Source organism: Aulonocara sp. 'chitande type north' Nkhata Bay, unplaced genomic scaffold (assembly GCF_057382095.1).
Source record: "Aulonocara sp. 'chitande type north' Nkhata Bay isolate Kocher_YH1m ecotype deep benthic unplaced genomic scaffold, A_spYH_male_GT1.1 unmapped_scaffold_44, whole genome shotgun sequence".
NCBI classification, from domain to species: Eukaryota; Metazoa; Chordata; class Actinopteri; order Cichliformes; family Cichlidae; genus Aulonocara; species Aulonocara sp. 'chitande type north' Nkhata Bay.
Genome location: NW_028234376.1, coordinates 311,471 through 323,457, shown reverse-complemented (window position 1 = coordinate 323,457; position 11,987 = coordinate 311,471).

Below are 11,987 nucleotides of genomic sequence, written 5' to 3'. Positions count from 1 at the left end.
GCTGCAAAACCTGTTTGCCCAGCACGGGGATATTGAGTTCTATAAGATAAAGCCATAAACATGTTTGTCTGAGTCTTCTATCAAAAGTTACAGCGATTTATATGAAGTTGTTCAAAAACGCTTTATTTCGCCAAGACAATGCGTTTCTCACTGTTACATGCATTTGAATGGGAAACTCGCCTGAAACAAAGTATAGGTTTTCATTATGTGAATAATTTTAAAATCTTAGCTCAAACGGCTGCAAAACCTGTTTGCCCAGCACGGGGATATTGAGTTCTATAAGATAAAGCCATAAACATGTTTGTCTGAGTCTTCTATCAAAAGTTACAGCGATTTATATGAAGTTGTTCAAAAACGCTTTATTTCGCCAAGACAATGCGTTTCTCACTGTTACATGCATTTGAATGGGAAACTCGCCTGAAACAACGTATAGGTTTTCATTATGTGAATAATTTTAAAATCTTAGCTCAAACGGCTGCAAAACCTGTTTGCCCAGCACGGGGATATTGAGTTCTATAAGATAAAGCCATAAACATGTTTGTCTGAGTCTTCTATCAAAAGTTACAGCGATTTATATGAAGTTGTTCAAAAACGCTTTATTTCGCCAAGACAGTGTGTTTCTCACTGTTACATGCATTTGAATGGGAAACTCGCCTGAAACAAAGTATAGGTTTTCATTATGTGAATAATTTTAAAATCTTAGCTCAAACGGCTGCAAAACCTGTTTGCCCAGCACGATATTGAGTTCTATAAGATAAAGCCATAAACATGTTTGTCTGAGTCTTCTATCAAAAGTTACAGCGATTTATATGAAGTTGTTCAAAAACGCTTTATTTCGCCAAGACAATGCGTTTCTCACTGTTACATGCATTTGAATGGGAAACTCGCCTGAAACAAAGTATAGGTTTTCATTATGTGAATAATTTTAAAATCTTAGCTCAAACGGCTGCAAAACCTGTTTGCCCAGCACGGGGATATTGAGTTCTATAAGATAAAGCCATATGTTTGTCTGAGTCTTCTATCAAAAGTTACAGCGATTTATATGAAGTTGTTCAAAAACGCTTTATTTCGCCAAGACAATGCGTTTCTCACTGTTACATGCATTTGAATGGGAAACTCGCCTGAAACAACGTATAGGTTTTCATTATGTGAATAATTTTAAAATCTTAGCTCAAACGGCTGCAAAACCTGTTTGCCCAGCACGGGGATATTGAGTTCTATAAGATAAAGCCATAAACATGTTTGTCTGAGTCTTCTATCAAAAGTTACAGCGATTTATATGAAGTTGTTCAAAAACGCTTTATTTCGCCAAGACAGTGTGTTTCTCACTGTTACATGCATTTGAATGGGAAACTCGCCTGAAACAACGTATAGGTTTTCATTATGTGAATAATTTTAAAATCTTAGCTCAAACGGCTGCAAAACCTGTTTGCCCAGCACGGGGATATTGAGTTCTATAAGATAAAGCCATAAACATGTTTGTCTGAGTCTTCTATCAAAAGTTACAGCGATTTATATGAAGTTGTTCAAAAACGCTTTATTTCGCCAAGACAGTGTGTTTCTCACTGTTACATGCATTTGAATGGGAAACTCGCCTGAAACAAAGTATAGGTTTTCATTATGTGAATAATTTTAAAATCTTAGCTCAAACGGCTGCAAAACCTGTTTGCCCAGCACGGGGATATTGAGTTCTATAAGATAAAGCCATAAACATGTTTGTCTGAGTCTTCTATCAAAAGTTACAGCGATTTATATGAAGTTGTTCAAAAACGCTTTATTTCGCCAAGACAATGCGTTTCTCACTGTTACATGCATTTGAATGGGAAACTCGCCTGAAACAAAGTATAGGTTTTCATTATGTGAATAATTTTAAAATCTTAGCTCAAACGGCTGCAAAACCTGTTTGCCCAGCACGGGGATATTGAGTTCTATAAGATAAAGCCATAAACATGTTTGTCTGAGTCTTCTATCAAAAGTTACAGCGATTTATATGAAGTTGTTCAAAAACGCTTTATTTCGCCAAGACAATGCGTTTCTCACTGTTACATGCATTTGAATGGGAAACTCGCCTGAAACAAAGTATAGGTTTTCATTATGTGAATAATTTTAAAATCTTAGCTCAAACGGCTGCAAAACCTGTTTGCCCAGCACGGGGATATTGAGTTCTATAAGATAAAGCCATAAACATGTTTGTCTGAGTCTTCTATCAAAAGTTACAGCGATTTATATGAAGTTGTTCAAAAACGCTTTATTTCGCCAAGACAATGCGTTTCTCACTGTTACATGCATTTGAATGGGAAACTCGCCTGAAACAAAGTATAGGTTTTCATTATGTGAATAATTTTAAAATCTTAGCTCAAACGGCTGCAAAACCTGTTTGCCCAGCACGGGGATATTGAGTTCTATAAGATAAAGCCATAAACATGTTTGTCTGAGTCTTCTATCAAAAGTTACAGCGATTTATATGAAGTTGTTCAAAAACGCTTTATTTCGCCAAGACAATGCGTTTCTCACTGTTACATGCATTTGAATGGGAAACTCGCCTGAAACAAAGTATAGGTTTTCATTATGTGAATAATTTTAAAATCTTAGCTCAAACGGCTGCAAAACCTGTTTGCCCAGCACGGGGATATTGAGTTCTATAAGATAAAGCCATAAACATGTTTGTCTGAGTCTTCTATCAAAAGTTACAGCGATTTATATGAAGTTGTTCAAAAACGCTTTATTTCGCCAAGACAGTGTGTTTCTCACTGTTACATGCATTTGAATGGGAAACTCGCCTGAAACAAAGTATAGGTTTTCATTATGTGAATAATTTTAAAATCTTAGCTCAAACGGCTGCAAAACCTGTTTGCCCAGCACGATATTGAGTTCTATAAGATAAAGCCATAAACATGTTTGTCTGAGTCTTCTATCAAAAGTTACAGCGATTTATATGAAGTTGTTCAAAAACGCTTTATTTCGCCAAGACAATGCGTTTCTCACTGTTACATGCATTTGAATGGGAAACTCGCCTGAAACAAAGTATAGGTTTTCATTATGTGAATAATTTTAAAATCTTAGCTCAAACGGCTGCAAAACCTGTTTGCCCAGCACGGGGATATTGAGTTCTATAAGATAAAGCCATATGTTTGTCTGAGTCTTCTATCAAAAGTTACAGCGATTTATATGAAGTTGTTCAAAAACGCTTTATTTCGCCAAGACAGTGTGTTTCTCACTGTTACATGCATTTGAATGGGAAACTCGCCTGAAACAAAGTATAGGTTTTCATTATGTGAATAATTTTAAAATCTTAGCTCAAACGGCTGCAAAACCTGTTTGCCCAGCACGGGGATATTGAGTTCTATAAGATAAAGCCATAAACATGTTTGTCTGAGTCTTCTATCAAAAGTTACAGCGATTTATATGAAGTTGTTCAAAAACGCTTTATTTCGCCAAGACAATGCGTTTCTCACTGTTACATGCATTTGAATGGGAAACTCGCCTGAAACAAAGTATAGGTTTTCATTATGTGAATAATTTTAAAATCTTAGCTCAAACGGCTGCAAAACCTGTTTGCCCAGCACGGGGATATTGAGTTCTATAAGATAAAGCCATAAACATGTTTGTCTGAGTCTTCTATCAAAAGTTACAGCGATTTATATGAAGTTGTTCAAAAACGCTTTATTTCGCCAAGACAATGCGTTTCTCACTGTTACATGCATTTGAATGGGAAACTCGCCTGAAACAAAGTATAGGTTTTCATTATGTGAATAATTTTAAAATCTTAGCTCAAACGGCTGCAAAACCTGTTTGCCCAGCACGGGGATATTGAGTTCTATAAGATAAAGCCATAAACATGTTTGTCTGAGTCTTCTATCAAAAGTTACAGCGATTTATATGAAGTTGTTCAAAAACGCTTTATTTCGCCAAGACAATGCGTTTCTCACTGTTACATGCATTTGAATGGGAAACTCGCCTGAAACAACGTATAGGTTTTCATTATGTGAATAATTTTAAAATCTTAGCTCAAACGGCTGCAAAACCTGTTTGCCCAGCACGGGGATATTGAGTTCTATAAGATAAAGCCATAAACATGTTTGTCTGAGTCTTCTATCAAAAGTTACAGCGATTTATATGAAGTTGTTCAAAAACGCTTTATTTCGCCAAGACAGTGTGTTTCTCACTGTTACATGCATTTGAATGGGAAACTCGCCTGAAACAAAGTATAGGTTTTCATTATGTGAATAATTTTAAAATCTTAGCTCAAACGGCTGCAAAACCTGTTTGCCCAGCACGGGGATATTGAGTTCTATAAGATAAAGCCATATGTTTGTCTGAGTCTTCTATCAAAAGTTACAGCGATTTATATGAAGTTGTTCAAAAACGCTTTATTTCGCCAAGACAATGCGATTCTCACTGTTACATGCATTTGAATGGGAAACTCGCCTGAAACAAAGTATAGGTTTTCATTATGTGAATAATTTTAAAATCTTAGCTCAAACGGCTGCAAAACCTGTTTGCCCAGCACGGGGATATTGAGTTCTATAAGATAAAGCCATAAACATGTTTGTCTGAGTCTTCTATCAAAAGTTACAGCGATTTATATGAAGTTGTTCAAAAACGCTTTATTTCGCCAAGACAGTGTGTTTCTCACTGTTACATGCATTTGAATGGGAAACTCGCCTGAAACAAAGTATAGGTTTTCATTATGTGAATAATTTTAAAATCTTAGCTCAAACGGCTGCAAAACCTGTTTGCCCAGCACGGGGATATTGAGTTCTATAAGATAAAGCCATAAACATGTTTGTCTGAGTCTTCTATCAAAAGTTACAGCGATTTATATGAAGTTGTTCAAAAACGCTTTATTTCGCCAAGACAGTGTGTTTCTCACTGTTACATGCATTTGAATGGGAAACTCGCCTGAAACAAAGTATAGGTTTTCATTATGTGAATAATTTTAAAATCTTAGCTCAAACGGCTGCAAAACCTGTTTGCCCAGCACGGGGATATTGAGTTCTATAAGATAAAGCCATATGTTTGTCTGAGTCTTCTATCAAAAGTTACAGCGATTTATATGAAGTTGTTCAAAAACGCTTTATTTCGCCAAGACAATGCGATTCTCACTGTTACATGCATTTGAATGGGAAACTCGCCTGAAACAAAGTATAGGTTTTCATTATGTGAATAATTTTAAAATCTTAGCTCAAACGGCTGCAAAACCTGTTTGCCCAGCACGGGGATATTGAGTTCTATAAGATAAAGCCATAAACATGTTTGTCTGAGTCTTCTATCAAAAGTTACAGCGATTTATATGAAGTTGTTCAAAAACGCTTTATTTCGCCAAGACAATGCGTTTCTCACTGTTACATGCATTTGAATGGGAAACTCGCCTGAAACAAAGTATAGGTTTTCATTATGTGAATAATTTTAAAATCTTAGCTCAAACGGCTGCAAAACCTGTTTGCCCAGCACGGGGATATTGAGTTCTATAAGATAAAGCCATATGTTTGTCTGAGTCTTCTATCAAAAGTTACAGCGATTTATATGAAGTTGTTCAAAAAAACTTTATTTCGCCAAGACAATGCGTTTCTCACTGTTACATGCATTTGAATGGGAAACTCGCCTGAGACAAAGTATAGGTTTTCATTATGTGAATAATTTTAAAATCTTAGCTCAAACGGCTGCAAAACCTGTTTGCCCAGCACGGGGATATTGAGTTCTATAAGATAAAGCCATAAACATGTTTGTCTGAGTCTTCTATCAAAAGTTACAGCGATTTATATGAAGTGGTTGAAAAACGCTTTATTTCGCCAAGACAGTGTGTTTCTCACTGTTACATGCATTTGAATGGGAAACTCGCCTGAAACAAAGTATAGATTTTCATTATGTGAATAATTTTAAAATCTTAGCTCAAACGGCTGCAAAACCTGTTTGCCCAGCACGGGGATATTGAGTTCTATAAGATAAAGCCATAAACATGTTTGTCTGAGTCTTCTATCAAAAGTTACAGCGATTTATATGAAGTTGTTCAAAAACGCTTTATTTCGCCAAGACAATGCGTTTCTCACTGTTACATGCATTTGAATGGGAAACTCGCCTGAAACAAAGTATAGGTTTTCATTATGTGAATAATTTTAAAATCTTAGCTCAAACGGCTGCAAAACCTGTTTGCCCAGCACGGGGATATTGAGTTCTATAAGATAAAGCCATATGTTTGTCTGAGTCTTCTATCAAAGGTTACAGCTATTTATATGAAGTTGATGAAAAACGCTTTATTTCGCCAAGACAATGCGTTTCTCACTGTTACATGCATTTGAATGGGAAACTCGCCTGAAACAAAGTATAGGTTTTCATTATGTGAATAATTTTAAAATCTTAGCTCAAACGGCTGCAAAACCTGTTTGCCCAGCACGGGGATATTGAGTTCTATAAGATAAAGCCATAAACATGTTTGTCTGAGTCTTCTATCAAAAGTTACAGCGATTTATATGAAGTTGTTCAAAAACGCTTTATTTCGCCAAGACAATGCGTTTCTCACTGTTACATGCATTTGAATGGGAAACTCGCCTGAAACAAAGTATAGGTTTTCATTATGTGAATAATTTTAAAATCTTAGCTCAAACGGCTGCAAAACCTGTTTGCCCAGCACGGGGATATTGAGTTCTATAAGATAAAGCCATAAACATGTTTGTCTGAGTCTTCTATCAAAAGTTACAGCGATTTATATGAAGTTGTTCAAAAACGCTTTATTTCGCCAAGACAGTGTGTTTCTCACTGTTACATGCATTTGAATGGGAAACTCGCCTGAAACAAAGTATAGGTTTTCATTATGTGAATAATTTTAAAATCTTAGCTCAAACGGCTGCAAAACCTGTTTGCCCAGCACGATATTGAGTTCTATAAGATAAAGCCATAAACATGTTTGTCTGAGTCTTCTATCAAAAGTTACAGCGATTTATATGAAGTTGTTCAAAAACGCTTTATTTCGCCAAGACAATGCGTTTCTCACTGTTACATGCATTTGAATGGGAAACTCGCCTGAAACAAAGTATAGGTTTTCATTATGTGAATAATTTTAAAATCTTAGCTCAAACGGCTGCAAAACCTGTTTGCCCAGCACGGGGATATTGAGTTCTATAAGATAAAGCCATATGTTTGTCTGAGTCTTCTATCAAAAGTTACAGCGATTTATATGAAGTTGTTCAAAAAAAACTTTATTTCGCCAAGACAATGCGTTTCTCACTGTTACATGCATTTGAATGGGAAACTCGCCTGAGACAAAGTATAGGTTTTCATTATGTGAATAATTTTAAAATCTTAGCTCAAACGGCTGCAAAACCTGTTTGCCCAGCACGGGGATATTGAGTTCTATAAGATAAAGCCATAAACATGTTTGTCTGAGTCTTCTATCAAAAGTTACAGCGATTTATATGAAGTGGTTGAAAAACGCTTTATTTCGCCAAGACAGTGTGTTTCTCACTGTTACATGCATTTGAATGGGAAACTCGCCTGAAACAAAGTATAGATTTTCATTATGTGAATAATTTTAAAATCTTAGCTCAAACGGCTGCAAAACCTGTTTGCCCAGCACGGGGATATTGAGTTCTATAAGATAAAGCCATAAACATGTTTGTCTGAGTCTTCTATCAAAAGTTACAGCGATTTATATGAAGTTGTTCAAAAACGCTTTATTTCGCCAAGACAGTGTGTTTCTCACTGTTACATGCATTTGAATGGGAAACTCGCCTGAAACAAAGTATAGGTTTTCATTATGTGAATAATTTTAAAATCTTAGCTCAAACGGCTGCAAAACCTGTTTGCCCAGCACGATATTGAGTTCTATAAGATAAAGCCATAAACATGTTTGTCTGAGTCTTCTATCAAAAGTTACAGCGATTTATATGAAGTTGTTCAAAAACGCTTTATTTCGCCAAGACAATGCGTTTCTCACTGTTACATGCATTTGAATGGGAAACTCGCCTGAAACAAAGTATAGGTTTTCATTATGTGAATAATTTTAAAATCTTAGCTCAAACGGCTGCAAAACCTGTTTGCCCAGCACGGGGATATTGAGTTCTATAAGATAAAGCCATATGTTTGTCTGAGTCTTCTATCAAAAGTTACAGCGATTTATATGAAGTTGTTCAAAAAAAACTTTATTTCGCCAAGACAATGCGTTTCTCACTGTTACATGCATTTGAATGGGAAACTCGCCTGAGACAAAGTATAGGTTTTCATTATGTGAATAATTTTAAAATCTTAGCTCAAACGGCTGCAAAACCTGTTTGCCCAGCACGGGGATATTGAGTTCTATAAGATAAAGCCATAAACATGTTTGTCTGAGTCTTCTATCAAAAGTTACAGCGATTTATATGAAGTGGTTGAAAAACGCTTTATTTCGCCAAGACAGTGTGTTTCTCACTGTTACATGCATTTGAATGGGAAACTCGCCTGAAACAAAGTATAGATTTTCATTATGTGAATAATTTTAAAATCTTAGCTCAAACGGCTGCAAAACCTGTTTGCCCAGCACGGGGATATTGAGTTCTATAAGATAAAGCCATAAACATGTTTGTCTGAGTCTTCTATCAAAAGTTACAGCGATTTATATGAAGTTGTTCAAAAACGCTTTATTTCGCCAAGACAATGCGTTTCTCACTGTTACATGCATTTGAATGGGAAACTCGCCTGAAACAAAGTATAGGTTTTCATTATGTGAATAATTTTAAAATCTTAGCTCAAACGGCTGCAAAACCTGTTTGCCCAGCACGGGGATATTGAGTTCTATAAGATAAAGCCATATGTTTGTCTGAGTCTTCTATCAAAGGTTACAGCTATTTATATGAAGTTGATGAAAAACGCTTTATTTCGCCAAGACAATGCGTTTCTCACTGTTACATGCATTTGAATGGGAAACTCGCCTGAAACAAAGTATAGGTTTTCATTATGTGAATAATTTTAAAATCTTAGCTCAAACGGCTGCAAAACCTGTTTGCCCAGCACGGGGATATTGAGTTCTATAAGATAAAGCCATATGTTTGTCTGAGTCTTCTATCAAAAGTTACAGCGATTTATATGAAGTTGTTCAAAAAAAACTTTATTTCGCCAAGACAATGCGTTTCTCACTGTTACATGCATTTGAATGGGAAACTCGCCTGAAACAACGTATAGGTTTTCATTATGTGAATAATTTTAAAATCTTAGCTCAAACGGCTGCAAAACCTGTTTGCCCAGCACGGGGATATTGAGTTCTATAAGATAAAGCCATAAACATGTTTGTCTGAGTCTTCTATCAAAAGTTACAGCGATTTATATGAAGTTGTTCAAAAACGCTTTATTTCGCCAAGACAGTGTGTTTCTCACTGTTACATGCATTTGAATGGGAAACTCGCCTGAAACAAAGTATAGGTTTTCATTATGTGAATAATTTTAAAATCTTAGCTCAAACGGCTGCAAAACCTGTTTGCCCAGCACGGGGATATTGAGTTCTATAAGATAAAGCCATAAACATGTTTGTCTGAGTCTTCTATCAAAAGTTACAGCGATTTATATGAAGTTGTTCAAAAACGCTTTATTTCGCCAAGACAATGCGTTTCTCACTGTTACATGCATTTGAATGGGAAACTCGCCTGAAACAAAGTATAGGTTTTCATTATGTGAATAATTTTAAAATCTTAGCTCAAACGGCTGCAAAACCTGTTTGCCCAGCACGGGGATATTGAGTTCTATAAGATAAAGCCATAAACATGTTTGTCTGAGTCTTCTATCAAAAGTTACAGCGATTTATATGAAGTTGTTCAAAAACGCTTTATTTCGCCAAGACAATGCGTTTCTCACTGTTACATGCATTTGAATGGGAAACTCGCCTGAAACAAAGTATAGGTTTTCATTATGTGAATAATTTTAAAATCTTAGCTCAAACGGCTGCAAAACCTGTTTGCCCAGCACGGGGATATTGAGTTCTATAAGATAAAGCCATAAACATGTTTGTCTGAGTCTTCTATCAAAAGTTACAGCGATTTATATGAAGTTGTTCAAAAACGCTTTATTTCGCCAAGACAATGCGTTTCTCACTGTTACATGCATTTGAATGGGAAACTCGCCTGAAACAACGTATAGGTTTTCATTATGTGAATAATTTTAAAATCTTAGCTCAAACGGCTGCAAAACCTGTTTGCCCAGCACGGGGATATTGAGTTCTATAAGATAAAGCCATAAACATGTTTGTCTGAGTCTTCTATCAAAAGTTACAGCGATTTATATGAAGTTGTTCAAAAACGCTTTATTTCGCCAAGACAGTGTGTTTCTCACTGTTACATGCATTTGAATGGGAAACTCGCCTGAAACAAAGTATAGGTTTTCATTATGTGAATAATTTTAAAATCTTAGCTCAAACGGCTGCAAAACCTGTTTGCCCAGCACGATATTGAGTTCTATAAGATAAAGCCATAAACATGTTTGTCTGAGTCTTCTATCAAAAGTTACAGCGATTTATATGAAGTTGTTCAAAAACGCTTTATTTCGCCAAGACAATGCGTTTCTCACTGTTACATGCATTTGAATGGGAAACTCGCCTGAAACAAAGTATAGGTTTTCATTATGTGAATAATTTTAAAATCTTAGCTCAAACGGCTGCAAAACCTGTTTGCCCAGCACGGGGATATTGAGTTCTATAAGATAAAGCCATATGTTTGTCTGAGTCTTCTATCAAAAGTTACAGCGATTTATATGAAGTTGTTCAAAAACGCTTTATTTCGCCAAGACAATGCGTTTCTCACTGTTACATGCATTTGAATGGGAAACTCGCCTGAAACAACGTATAGGTTTTCATTATGTGAATAATTTTAAAATCTTAGCTCAAACGGCTGCAAAACCTGTTTGCCCAGCACGGGGATATTGAGTTCTATAAGATAAAGCCATAAACATGTTTGTCTGAGTCTTCTATCAAAAGTTACAGCGATTTATATGAAGTTGTTCAAAAACGCTTTATTTCGCCAAGACAGTGTGTTTCTCACTGTTACATGCATTTGAATGGGAAACTCGCCTGAAACAACGTATAGGTTTTCATTATGTGAATAATTTTAAAATCTTAGCTCAAACGGCTGCAAAACCTGTTTGCCCAGCACGGGGATATTGAGTTCTATAAGATAAAGCCATAAACATGTTTGTCTGAGTCTTCTATCAAAAGTTACAGCGATTTATATGAAGTTGTTCAAAAACGCTTTATTTCGCCAAGACAGTGTGTTTCTCACTGTTACATGCATTTGAATGGGAAACTCGCCTGAAACAAAGTATAGGTTTTCATTATGTGAATAATTTTAAAATCTTAGCTCAAACGGCTGCAAAACCTGTTTGCCCAGCACGGGGATATTGAGTTCTATAAGATAAAGCCATAAACATGTTTGTCTGAGTCTTCTATCAAAAGTTACAGCGATTTATATGAAGTTGTTCAAAAACGCTTTATTTCGCCAAGACAATGCGTTTCTCACTGTTACATGCATTTGAATGGGAAACTCGCCTGAAACAAAGTATAGGTTTTCATTATGTGAATAATTTTAAAATCTTAGCTCAAACGGCTGCAAAACCTGTTTGCCCAGCACGGGGATATTGAGTTCTATAAGATAAAGCCATAAACATGTTTGTCTGAGTCTTCTATCAAAAGTTACAGCGATTTATATGAAGTTGTTCAAAAACGCTTTATTTCGCCAAGACAATGCGTTTCTCACTGTTACATGCATTTGAATGGGAAACTCGCCTGAAACAAAGTATAGGTTTTCATTATGTGAATAATTTTAAAATCTTAGCTCAAACGGCTGCAAAACCTGTTTGCCCAGCACGGGGATATTGAGTTCTATAAGATAAAGCCATAAACATGTTTGTCTGAGTCTTCTATCAAAAGTTACAGCGATTTATATGAAGTTGTTCAAAAACGCTTTATTTCGCCAAGACAATGCGTTTCTCACTGTTACATGCATTTGAATGGGAAACTCGCCTGAAACAAAGTA